Raw genomic sequence first — 13,697 nt, forward strand, 5'->3', positions numbered from 1 at the left:
CCCGCCCGCCAATGGCGCCGCCGCCCGGCGCTGACGTCACCGCATCGCCCGATCGCCCCACTGCGGCGCGGGGGGCGGTGCCAGCAGTGACAGGTCGGGGCAGCGGAGCGCGCGGCCAATCGCGACACAGCCCCGGAGCGGCGCTGGCCAATAGAGACAGGGAGCGGCGGCGAGCTGGCCAATGGGAGCGGGGCGGCGCGGCGGGCGGGCCGTGCGGCCGTGCCCACAGCCGGCACGGGAGAGGGTTGGGATCAGGATCGGGCTCCCTGAGCAGGGAGAAGCCTTTGGCTTCCGACAGGAATCACAGAATCAGTGAGGCTGTAAAAGGCCTCTGAGGTCATCGAGTCCGGACAGTGACCGGACAGTACCATGTCAACCAGACCATGGCACTGAGTGCCACATCCAGTCTTCGCTTAAACACCTCCGGGGACCGGGACTCCACCACCTCCCTGGGCAGCGCATTCCGATGTCTAAAGACTGAATATTTCTAACATTCAGCGCTGCTTATGGTCTTTTCACCCACCCTCGAAAACCGAAGGACTGTGCCCAAGTACCGGCTCCCACAAATGTGCCAGTGTTTGTGGCAAGCAGTTCCAGCACCGAAGTTCTGCTCGGTTCTGGGGGTGTTTCAGGTGGGGCCATAAGCCCGGGACTGCAGAGTAACAGCTTTTTGGCACACTGCATGCTTGTCCTCGATCCGCAGTAGCATCCTTCGAGCTAAAGAGGTTGGGATTGTGCGGCACAGATCCAGCCTGTGGCGCCGGGAGCGGGGAATACCGGCTCCCCTCCTGCGCTGACAGCTACAGCTGCTGGGAAGCAGTTCTGTGCTAGTCAAGCTCTGGAACTGCCTGACTCAGCTCTTGAGGGGCAGAGAAAGCAACAAACATTCTGGGTAGCTATGGAGCACAGGCAAGATGTCAAGATGAACTGGTCAGATAGGGGAGTTTAGATATGCACAGATAACAAACTAAAATTACTTCAATACCAGCCTCTAGAAACTTCACACTACCATAGCTAAATACCTTCTCAGCAAGACTTTCGCTGGCTTATTGCTCCTCCACAGATTTGGGTTTATGACTGGATGCCATAAAAAGCCTAGAAATGACATTTAACATGTCTTGGAGGCATGGCTTGCTCTGATTCCCTCTCAGCTCAAGTTCCAGCATTTCAGTCTTGTTTGCTTGATTTTTCCTGTGAACAGGACAGATGGCCTGTCACTTAGTGATAGTGATATCATTAACAGCACAAATGTTCAAATGGACAGTTAATATTTTTCGATGGGGGGGGGGGGAGGGTTGCGTTATCTTAGAGCATTCCTCTGTGCAGAGCTTGCTGAAAGAAAGAAGAGTGGAGGTGATTTGAGTGAAAGCCACTTGAAAGCATCAGAACATCAAAAGTGAAAAAAATAAAAAAAAGAAGACTTGTAACAATGTGTTGGCTGCTACATATCCTTTTAACTACATAAAACATAACATTATGTATTAATGTTAATATTGTGTTATTCATTAATAAACTACAAATGTAATGTTATCACAGGAATGTTGATAATAATATGTACTCTCAGAAAGGACAGAAATGTACACAGATTGCTTTTTATTGAGTTTACTTTTCATTACTTTACAGATTACTTATTGCTGAGTCACTGGCACAAAAGCACAGTAACTGGAGATATACTGATATATCTTCATAGATATACTGAGAACGTCCTTCACCACATTAATCACTTGCTTGTTTCATTGTTCCAGATTAAAAAAAAAACTCAAACAAAACTGTAATTTTTTCTTCTATCATTTTGCTAAAGTAACAAAACAAGCTACACAGATCTATCAAAAAAATAACTACTGAAATGGACATAGAAACCAGCATTTCATATGATGACAACAGAGTTAACAAGCAGCTCTCCTGGGAGTGAAGCTCTTTTAGAATAGAAACTTCTCCCCTGGGAGGCAGAGATGTGTCTGTGCCTGGGGCACAGCTGGCATGGGACATCAGCAGGTGTACACAGTGACCTTCAGGCTGCACAGCAGAGGGAAACCAGGAAAAATGTGCTTATAGATGATAGAGAAAAGAGGCTTTTTTTCCTAGTAACAACTACTGAAAACTTCTATACGTGCACTTCATAACCTGACAGTCAGAAACAATTACAGTTCCTGTCTTGCACAGACAAACAAAGCACTTCACCTGAGTCAACGCTGGTGAGCAGCAAGAAGTGACAACAAGTCCTGGTGGATGAGAGGCAAAGAAGCAGGGACAAAGGATGACAGAGACAAAACAAACCATTTTCACAAAACAAACAAGGGAGAGACTTCCCAAGCCTTTAATTGGATACCAGGTTTTATGTCACCTGTATCATCTTTCCTTTTGCTCCCCTCCAGACTTGCTCTTTGCCTTCAAAGCTCTTTGTATTGAAAATAAAGCATGCTATTTTTTGTAATGCACTCCACTGGTATGCACTTCACTGTAACCTCAGAACTTCTACTCCACCCTGCATAAACAGAATGCCTGAAGTGACATATAGATGCTTTTGAGACTTAATTTTTGCATCTCCTGAAGTTCCCCGTTTTCAAACACTCAGCTAACAAGGGAAAGACAGTTTCCTGTAACAACTGGAAAGTCTTTCGTTCACCTGAAAATTCAACCAGCTGCAAACCCCTGACATACTTTTGGTGTCTACTAAGAGAAAGGGAAGTGCAATGCCCACCAAACTGAAGAAAAACCTTTCAATTCTCCAGCAAGTTAAACAAGATGATGACAAGCTACACAATGAAATAAATGCTGAAACAAACCTGGGATTTGACCCCAGCCTAGAATGCATAAACTCCTGAAAAATGCTTGTCCTCACTTTTCAGATTTGTCAAGGAAAATCAACGGGCTTCTTCCCCTCCCATCACATCCAGACTTCTTCTTTTTCAGCTTCCTGTTAATTTGCTCTGATGTTTAAGACTTCCACTTCATCCTTCTCAGCTACAGAGCTATCCTTGTTCCTGATCTCCCTAGAGAATTTCTCTTATGAGTCCTTTCCTGCCTGGAGCCATAGCTCTTCAGAAAATATTTGTCTAAGTGATCCACTTATGTGCTGAGCAAAAAACAACCTGGGTTTTATCTGAAATGAGAGGTAAATACTTCCTAGTCTTAACTAATCTTCTGTTCCCTTGACTCTTCTTAAAAGGCCTCTTTCAGGGAAGTGGGTTGGCTTCAGCTCGCTTCAGAGAAGACAGATGTCTTTGTAGTAAGAATGTAATACATATATGCTAAATATCGAAGTAGGATGTTGTATTTGCATTTCATTCTGCTATCTCAAGCTGATGGAAAGAGTGCTACGATGGATGGCTTCCAAATGTTTTTCTACAGCATAAGCTGAATGAATAATGGTATAGGAAACCACTCTTCTAGGAAGGAGTTATTAGAAGGTTTCCTATATGAATCAAGAAATAGCCCTTGAGTCCTTTTCTCCTTTAAATTTTTTTTTGGTTGGTTGGTTTGGTTTTGTTTTTATTTCTTTTGGTCTGAGCTCTGGACAGAAGACTCTGCCTTTTCCTGCTACATTTACAGGTTTGAAAAATGCTAATTTGGAAGGTTCAGCTATTGTTCTGTTGTGTTGCTGATCTCCCAAGCCTCCTATCTTGTCTTTTCTTGTACAGCTCTGGGTGCAGAAGTAGATTTGTCCAGGACAACCTAACTTCTTCCACTATATTTACTCTATTGTTGAAAAAGCTTCTTAGCTATTGAAAAGATGCTGATTAGTACTGCCCTGTTTCCCTAGGTTCCTGCATTGGTATTTATGTCTCCTGTTTTGTGTCAGGTAGTTTGTGAAAAGCAGTCTTTTGTTCTCTACTTGCTCCTATACATTACACAGTGCCTGCTACTCTTGCAGTGCTGTGACAAAACCAAACCAGTAGTAGAGCTAGAGTGACAACAGGCTACTTGTCATTCTCATGAAAAAGCAACTGCATCCATATAGGGCCTGTTCATTTTCAGGTAAGGCATCCTGTACCAAGGAAAAAATTGTTTAAGCCCATCTTTCCTCATTTCAGTATTTTGCATTTCTTCAGGTAAAAAAATGGTCATCTCTGTAATGCACTCTGCTCCTGGGGAGTGTGCTGCTCCAGAGGAGAAGGATGCTGCCAGGTGTTCTCCCCAGGAAATCTCTAATGTGGATCTTTGTACTCCTGCTGGACATTTTTTTCCTTCATACATATAGGTAAAATTGTTACAGTACAGTAGTGTTATATTAGCGTAATTTTGGTAGAGATTATGAGGCTTAAAAATGTCTAGTTAGAAACTGAACAGCTGAGAACTCGAATTGTCACTTGGCTAAGATGGCTGAGCCACCCACAACTGCACCAACTCTAAAGAGAATTCGAAGCATCAAACTGAGGCGTTCAGTCAGGTTGTGTTCAGCTTCCTCCTGGGCACCTCTGCTCTATCTCTTGTCCCTCTCCTTTTGCCTGTGCAGTCCCCCTCTTTTCCACTCCTTGAAGCTATTTAGCTATTTAGTTTGCTCCCTTTTAGTGGCTTTGAAGAAGAAATTGGCTAAAATTACAGGATGTTCTCGACCAGTTAGGCTGGTGATTTTGGAGAATGACCCCCAGTAATGAGAAATATGCTAGTAAATAGGTAAACCACTATTTTTGTTGCTGTTTAATACAGCTTTAAGACACGACTGCACAGAAGTGAGTAGAAAGAAAAAAAGACAAATGAGAACTGCAGGCAGATTTGTAGTTGGGAAGCACATTAAAAGAAAATGTAATATTTCCAGCTCTCACTGGCACATGTTCTTCTGGCCTTTTTACAGACCTCTTCTAAGGCAGTTAAGATAATCTGCCAGAAGAGAGAAAATAATTAGGCGAAGGCCTCTTTTGACTTTCACTATCTGCTACAATGAATAAGAATTTTAGGTGGAGGTTTGTTCCAAGTGCTAATCAGCAGAGGAATTAATCACATTTCAATTACGCGTTGTAGGCTTCAGAGCGAACAGCCTACTTGCAGAACGTCGTGGTTAGCTTTGATGCGCCGCCTCTGTCACTCCGTCTGCAGACACAGTAGAAAAACTCCACATTCAGTATCTCCCAGCCCTTCTATATTAAAAAAATATGGAATTCCAGTGGTGTTTCCGCAAAGTTTCACCTCCCTTGTCAGTCCACCGGATCCAGTGTTACCGGAGGTAACTGACTTACTAAAGCAGCAGCAGTTTTAATTCGGTACCAGTAACGGTAAACTAACACAGCGTTACCCCGAGGGGCCACGCTCGGGACGGAACACACCCCGCTGTTCAACCTCCAGCGCTGCGGTGACGCGGGGAGCAGCGGGGCTGCGGGGCCGGGGAGCGCGGTGGTGGCGGGGCAGCTCCTGCCCGGCCCCGGCGGCATTCCCGAGCCCGCGGGGCTCTCCCTGTGGCCGGGGCGTTCCCGAGCCCGCGGGCTGTGCCGGGCGGGAGGCTCTCCCTGTGGCCGGGGCGTTCCCGAGCCCGCGGGCTGTGCCGGGCGGGAGGCTGTCCCGGTGCCGCGCGGGAGGCTGTCCCGGTGCCAGCCCGTCGCCATCGCGGCTCGGAGCGGGGGCCGCGCCGCTTCCGCCGGATGTCGCCGCGAGGGCTCGGCACCGGGGAGGCGCGTCCTGCCCGAGCGGCGCCGCGATCATCGCTGCAGCTGCTGCCTCCGCTGCTGCCCCTCCCGCTGCCCCTCCCGCCTTCTCCTCCTCCTCGTTGTCCTCATCCTTCTCCTCCTCTTTCTCCGCGCCGCCTGCGGCCCTGCCCCTCCCCGCCCGCCACCGCGGCTGTGGCTGACAGGTGAGTGCGGGGGCAGCGGGGCGCGGACCCTCCGCCATCTTCGCGGCCGCCCGAGGGGCTGAGGGGTGCGGGGGTCCGGGGCAGCGGCGGTGGCACCATCGCGGTGGTACCTGCGCGGTGCCACCGCCACCGCCCAGGCCCGCGGCGCAAACCGGGGCTCCTGCCCGGGCACCCCCTCCCTGCCCGTCCTATTCAGCTTTATTTCCGCGTGAAATGACTTGCACGTTCTCCTATAAAACCCCGAAATAACCGAAAATGAGTTCTCCTTCCTCTTCTGTGTGTCGCGGTTTTTGAGCCCTTCCAGCCTGAGGCTGCAGGGATGGTCCAGGTCGGTAGGGAAGCCGAGGGTGCTGCTGAGGAGACTCCTGTCGCTAACTTTGTTCGTGTGCTGCTGTCTATCCAAAAGACAGGCCAAGCGTAGAGCCCCAGTAGTTTGCAGGTGGAGTTCAGATCCTCTGACACCTGCACAAATGGAGTAAGCGTGAAACGCCCAAATTTCTGAAGTGAGGCACAGCTAAATGATGAGGGGAGCATTGTTTGTGGTGGCATGGGGTGAATCTGGCCTTCAGCAGTGGGAGGATGACACGGAAGTGTCCAGATGGATAAAAGTTGTCTGCAAAGAGCCATATTCAGTAGCTCTCTCTGTTTCTGAGTTAAAGCCTTGTGAAAATAAGTTTGAGGGAAGAATAGATAGGCTTAATGTATTCAGAGGTTGAGTGGATGTTAGGTTCCATTCCTTATGCAAAGACGAGGAAAACTTCTCTCAAGTTATGTTGATCTGTGGCTCAAGGACATCATGGTGTTTGTGAGAAAAGAGAAACTTCTACGTATGTTTTTATCTCTCTTGTCCAGCTTGTCAAATTTATTTTGTTACTGTGGTTAAAGTGGGCTTTCTATAACAGTAATGTCATGGGAGGTTTACGTAAGGAACTGGTGCAACAGCTTCTTTGAGGTGATTCAGTGTCATTGAGTACACCTTGACACGATACAAATGTCTGTTGTTCAGGCACCCATTTTACAAGATTACAACTGCATCATTTTCCTTGAGCAAATTTCTGAAACTGCTTTCCAATCAAGCCTGCTGCTGGCGTTTCTTGATGTTTTTGAAAGAGAGCCGGTAACCCCAAGAACCCACAAGTATGTTTTCTAACGTGTAGTTTAGATTAGATAATCTTTGTGCGTGGTATCAGCTCTAACCTGTCTTGTAATAACTTTAGATGTCACTTTGTGTGTTGTGGACTTGGGCAATTATTTTAAGAAAAGGTGGCACCAAACATTAGAATTTAAGGCAGAGGCCAACTGTGATGTTGATTGTCTTTTTAATGCCAGTTGTTTATGTGTATGTTTGTCCCTGAACTAGATTTAGCATGTTAAATCTAAAGATTTTAAGATGAGACTGCCTCTTTAATATAGACAGGCCCTTCCACCATCTATTTCTTTAATTCAGGACTTGTTTGAAGCATGCAGTTTTTAGTATGGACTGAAGTGCTTAAGTTTGTTGGTACAGTCACAAGATAAATATTGTGAGCTTGGTGATAATGTCTTACAAGAAGACCTTACTTCTATGAAATCCTGAAATTGCAAGCCAGAGCTAGTATGTGCCAAGTAAGGAGGAATTAAGTGGTATTGCATTCTATAAATTTGAGATGAGATTAGAATCATTTTATGTCATGGAATTTTAAGTCTTGGAGCTAAGACTAGTAGGTTGTTTTATGAGGTAAAAGCCAGGGTGAGGGGCTTTTTCTGGAGGCCAAGCCTTCAAAGCCCCTGTGGGAGAGTTGGTTACTGCTTTGTGAATGACATCTGAGGAGTGGACAGGAATCAGGATGGTCTTCTTGCAAGCCAGAATTACTTGTATTTTCTCATCTGCAAGCCATATGTGCTGACTATTTTTAGGCCTGGTGTTCAAGATGGTAGGCTGGGTGCTCACAGTGCTCTTACATGGACTGTTCTCTGTAGTTCTCTGTAGTTCTCTGTGCTAGACCACATGAGGTAATGCTTCAGGAATGTGCTGTACAGAGATTATTTATTGGTGCTTCTGAAGAGCTTGCTAGATATATTACAGCTAGAGTCAAAATTACTTGCTTTTGTTCAAGTCTTAAGAATAAAAAATTCTAGTTTACTGGCAAGTAATATATTCCCAGATGAAGAGCAGTGATACTAGAGGCCACTGTGCTTGAATACAACCATAATAGCAATTAATTTAATACATCCATAACAATTACACAAATATTATTTGTTTAGAGACTAGCAGAATAAGAGTCTGGCTTCTGAGTGTGGTGTAGTACTTCTGTGAACAAACACCTGGTTAAATCTGCTCTTCTCTTGAGCTTCCTTAGGATTCCTTACCCTCAGGTCTTGTATTTGCATCCCTGTGCCTGCATGGAGGCTACTTCTAGGCCATTAGGGATTTGCTAATACAGAAATGGGAGCTGCAGTGTCCGTGAAACAGCTGAGGAAATAAAGTACCCATCAAACATATTTTAAGAGTTAACCAGCTGTAAGTAATTTAGCAGGACCTGATGCTGTCTATTGAACTCTTCAATAAAGTCAGTTCATCAATACCTATAAATAAAAGAAGGTACAATATATACTGATAGGTTACTAACTAGTGTTGAACAGAAGATTATATAGTGTACCTTGCACCATTTTAACTAGTTGAAACAATGAGCATCTCAGTGAGCACAGGTGGCAAGGGTCTCAAAGGGAAGCTTTCGGGACGTCAGCAATTTCACTAAATAGGTCTTAGTCTGATGATTATTAGTGGACTCAGGAAGGTTTCTACTATATTCAAAAAATAAATCCAAGTCTGCTAATTGTTATTGTTTAGTATTAGATAATATAAGCTTGTATGGTGAGAGTAATATTTTTTGCTTTAGCAGACTGTAGGCAGGCTAGGTCAGCCTTGCATTTTGGTGTGACTGCAGCATTTGCTGACATAGTTGAATTAGCAAGATCAAAGCTTGCTAGCTGCAAAACTGGGCTGGCTTATATTTGGATGTTGCTGTTAGAAGCTTGCTTAGAGTAGGTACTCACTAATATGTTAAAGTCTTTATCCTTGATTTCAGCTGTATACCATGCTTCAAATGTATTGGTGCAGCTTCTTTACTCTGCTTTCTATTGAAAGGAGGTTGTCACCTTCAGTGGTGGATGCCTTTTACATTTTGAGGAACATCCAGTTTAATTTGAAAGAAAGCTGCACTAAATTTAGAAAAAGAAAAATCAGTGTTGTAATGCTTGAGTGGATTTCACAAAGTTTGAGCACACTCATTAGTGTTTCTAGCATCATCTGCGATGATCTGGAATGGTTTTGTTTCCTAAATATTTACCTTCAGCAAAACAGCTAGTCTTACCAAGAAGTCTGTTTAGCCTGATCTTTCTCAGGTGTGCTGTAGTGTTGCAGCTTGCATTGAATTAATGGCACTTGAATGTACAGCATCACTGAAGCAAATTGTTCACTGAAGACCTCAAAATAGAAGTTTTACTCCTTTAAATTTGATTTCTTTGCATATTAATAAAAGAGTGTAGTGGCATATGTTGATACTTAAATTCCCTTAACTCATGAATAATGCTGTCAAACTGAGTTCCATGTAATTAAGAACCTAATAACTGTAATCATTCTCCTCTCTTTCTGTTTTCCCTCCCAGCTTTGTGGAAAAAAAGAACCTAAACCCACACACTCCCCTGCATTAATGGGCATTTTGGTATTGTAAGGTTTTAATGCTGCACTAGACAATAATTACTATTGTAAAATGCCTTTGTGTTTTATGTAGTATACACAGAAATTTTCTTCTAAGCCATGTTTGAAAATGGAAGACACGAGACGAAGACATTTAAGCACACACAAATACACTAAAATTGTATGGGTGGTTTTTTTTTTTTTAATTTGACACAATCATTTAAATAGTAACTATTGCTATTTCTAAACTCTAAAGAAAATGGAGCAGGGAGATGTTGGGGAAGGTGTTGCTGAATCTTCCTGATGCTTTCCCTTTACAGACTTGTGTGTTGTCTTAGATGAACAAAAAAGGAAATGCAATACTGTAGCCATTCTGTCTGTGCTCTGACACATCTTAAAACAGCTTTTCTCCCTGACTTCAGCAACATGCATACCCCAGGAATTCTTTCCTTTCACCAGCCTTCTTGTTCTGTGTTCAAGAGCAGAAGTAGGCAAGTACGATTAGTTACTGCTGCAGTGAGTTTTTAAGTCTGGTAAGGCCAGTGTGTGCACTCTCGGTGCTGTTTCTCTGTTGTAGCTGACTAAAACAGTAATTGGTTACACATCTGCTCTTTACTGTTACTCTGATGAAATATTTCCTGTGACTGAGTACATCTGTTACAGAAAGGTAGGTGGTGGAACTTTAATTTAACACACTGTAAAATATCCTGTGAGTTTAATTAAACAGCATATCTGAAATACTGGAGTGTCTTTGCATTCTACAAGTACTAACCACCTCTGGTCTACATGAACATCTTTTACTCCCCTACTTCTGCAGATTTATGTTGCTAGAAAGGTTCTCTCGAGGCTTTGACAGATCATTGTGTGAAGCCTGTGCAAATGGAGTGTTTTCCAAAACGACTGAGCAGAATGGCTCAGTATGTGTCTTAGTCTCACTTAGTAATACAGTACTTGTCAAGTGCCACCCTTAGTGAAAATAGTTTAATAATACAATATGCTTCCTCTTTCTCCCTCTCTCCGTTTTTTCTCAGAAAGTACTTTTGTTCAGCCTTTTTTTATGCTTCATTGTTAATTTTTAGCTTCTGTGAATTTAGCTTCGTTTGATTCAGGAAGCAAGATTCCAGTATTTCTTGGTGGTTTTTCCATCCTACTTGGGGCATTACTGAGTAGAAGGAAAGTGACCTTAGTGAATTTTTCTTTTCATATCCCATTTGGAACACTCGAAAGTTAAGATTAGCTATATCTGGCTAATAATATATAATGGATTGTTTTGAAGTACTTTTTTCTTGGTTTCATTGGGATTTGGTGTCTAGCCTTGACTTGTGTGTATGTTTTCCTTCATCCCCCCTTTCCTGTTGCCTGGTATGTTCTAACTACAAAAGTTTCAAAGAATTGAAAGACTTTGACTGGTTTGTGTACTACTGACTGTTTCACTAATCAATATTTAATGTGGTTTTCATAGGATATGTAACATGACACTGATATTCTGGACAGGTAATTTTCATTGCTTGAAAACCTTACATAATAAGGGGAATCAGGTAACTGCTAGAAATGAGCACCTAATTTCTTTTAGCATCATATTGCCAAGGATCTGTTTTGTGAAATCTACTCTTGAAAAATCTATAGTTTCTTACTGCTGCAATTAGAATCAGAAGAGTTATGAAATTGTCAAAGTGAAGTTAATATTTAAAGGGACACTGTCACTATTTTAAAACTGAATTTAAATCCTTGTTCTAAAAATACTCGTTGATTATTGCTCCATTACTCAAAGTTTGTAAGGCTGTTTGGTGGGATTCAGAACAATAATATTAAAGGCAGTGAAGCTATTCCCCTTAACTCCTCCTTCCCATCCTCTGTATGCACATGCCTGCTTGTGGCCTCTTTGGTTTCAGCTTTGCTGTGGCTGTGTGCACCCTCCTGCCGAGCCTGGGAACAGCTGCATGTTTGCCCTCTCCAGAACGTGCATGGGTGGTGTGTCATGCTGCTGCATGAGGAGAGGGCAGTCCCTGGCAGTGACACTGGCTGCAGGTGCAGTGCTGCTACCAAACAGAGACAGTGACGGCCGTGATTCCTACCCAGTCTGCTCCGTTTGCTCACGAGCTGCCAAAGTAGAAATTTCTATGTAGACAACGTGAGCATTTCAGTCTGCAAAGATGTAATCTCATGCATATGACTGTGTCCCTTTAAATTCTATGTGCTAGAGTGTATAGTTGCCAAATCTTTGTGTACTGATGCTGAGTGCTGCAGTCGATTCATTGAGGGAAGGGATAGCACCCAGGGGGGACCATGAAAAGCTTCAGGAGTGGCCCCACAAAGTTCAACAGGGCCAACTGCAAGGTCCTGTACCTTGGGGTGGAGCAGTCCCCAATATCAGTGCAGGCTGGAGGGTAAATGGGTTGAGAGCAGTCCAGCAGAGAGGGACCTGGGGGTACTGGGGCCTGAAAAGCCAGACATGAGGCAGAAATGTGTGCATGCAGGCAATGGCACAAGAAGATGTGAACCTGTTAGAGCTAGTCCAGAGAAGAGCCACAAAAGTTATCAGTGTGCTGCAAACCTCTTCTGTGAAAAAAAAAAAAAGCTGAGAGAGGTGGGGTTTTTAGCCCAAGAGGATTCTTTGGGGACACCTTATCAGGGTTTTTCAGTACTTAAAGGGAATTTTGGAGAAAGGGAGACTTGTTACCAGGGACTATATTGATATGACAAGGGGTAATGATTTTAACCTAAAAGAGGGTAGATTGAGATTAAATAGAAGGAAGAATTTTTTAAGTGAGGGTGTAACATCGGCACAGGCTGGCCAGAGAGGTAGTGGATGCCCCACCCGTGGAAACATTCAAGGTCAGGTTGGACAGGGCTCTGAGCAACCTGATGCAGACAAAATGTCCCTGCCCATTGCAGAGGAATATGACTAGATGACCTTTAAAGGTCCCTTCCAATGCAAATCATTCTACTCAAAAAAAGGATATTGCTCGGTAATGTCCTCCAAAATGAAGTAGCTTGGCACAAAGGGCAAGTGGAAACTAACATAGTTAAAACATTGCCTCCTAAGGCATAAGCCACATTAACATCTTTGTGCCTAACAGTTCAGAAGCCATATCTGGCAGGGATTAGAAATTGCATTTTGGGTTTTTTTACCCCCCTCTGCCCCCAGATCTTAAGTGAAATGGTCTTAATGGATTTATGGGATTATATGTTGTTTTAACAAATCTACCTGTGTGCACACTGATGGTTCTGGCCTTAAAATGTAATCCCAAACTGCAGAATATGGTAACTCAAAGCCATTGAAAGAGAGGTTCCCAAGGGAGCTAGGAAGCAGGATGGAAGAGGGGAGAATATATATATGTGTGCTTGGGATCTGATCCTCTTTTGAAAAGAAATAGAAATGTGATGAGCACGGAAAACCTGTTCCTCATTCTTGACCATATGTCCGTGAACAGGAAGATACTTAGTGAAGCCCAGAAAATTGGCAGTAACTGTTTATGGGATGGACTTTTTAAACATTTTGTAGAGGAATCTAGTCACAGTGAATAGCAGAATTTAGGCAAATAAGGAAATACCCAATGGTAGTTTTTTCTAGTCTCTTCTTTAATTTGTGAATATAGCTATTTAGTTACTACTGATTAATCACACATAAAAAGCTCTGATGGGATTAGGTGCAGGGAAGGACTCTGTGGAATCCAGAGGATATGAAAAATAAAATTTAGTACAGTACAGGTCACTGGTGCAACCTAAATTTTATTTTAGATTCACTATGGAATTGGTGTCAGGTTACTGGAATGCAGTTGTTCCAAAAGCTAATTAAAATACTGAGTTCTTTAATAAGGATGGATGGGCATTAAAATCTTAACTAAATCTAGTCTCATTTTTGATACTAATATCTATATCTTTATACATTTTCATTTTGTGATATAAAACCCAAAGGAGATTTCAAGCTCTTGTTATTCTCTGTGCATACTGTGATTTTGGTAAGGTATGCTTTTCCTTGGCTTTATGATCTGTTGGAAAGCTGAAAACACCATGTCAAAGCCCTGAACTGGTTAATGCCTGGTCTTGTTAATAGCAGTGGTGCTCATTCCTAGCGTGAGATCCAGCGTGTTGGTGGATCTTAAATTGGCAGTGGCCCTGGGTTTGGTTTACATTTTCTCTGATCAACTTGTGTAAAAGGAAGCTCAGTTGCCTGGTTAGCTTTGCCAACTCTGCTCTCCTATTTCTCTGCAGACTATTGCACCTATTTTA

At 43.4% G+C, this 13,697-nt stretch overlaps 1 protein-coding gene across 4 annotated transcripts in view; it reads left to right on the forward strand.

The window, feature by feature from the left end:
• Positions 1 to 5,218: 5,218 nt before the first annotated feature.
• WDR37 (WD repeat domain 37) overlaps positions 5,219 to 13,697 on the forward strand; it is a 43,663-nt gene continuing 35,184 nt past the window's right edge. The window contains exons 1-2 of one of the 4 annotated variants that reach the window (XM_053987047.1): positions 5,219 to 5,785; positions 10,927 to 10,958. The gene's annotated coding sequence lies outside the window, so the exon portion shown is untranslated. Of the gene's footprint in view, positions 5,786 to 6,036; positions 6,114 to 10,926; positions 10,959 to 13,697 lie in introns of those variants that run through there. The other 3 variants (XM_053987056.1, XM_053987041.1, XM_053987065.1) reach the window with 3 other exon arrangements.

The sequence above is a fragment of the Vidua macroura genome, chromosome 1, assembly GCF_024509145.1.
Source record: "Vidua macroura isolate BioBank_ID:100142 chromosome 1, ASM2450914v1, whole genome shotgun sequence".
NCBI classification, from domain to species: Eukaryota; Metazoa; Chordata; class Aves; order Passeriformes; family Viduidae; genus Vidua; species Vidua macroura.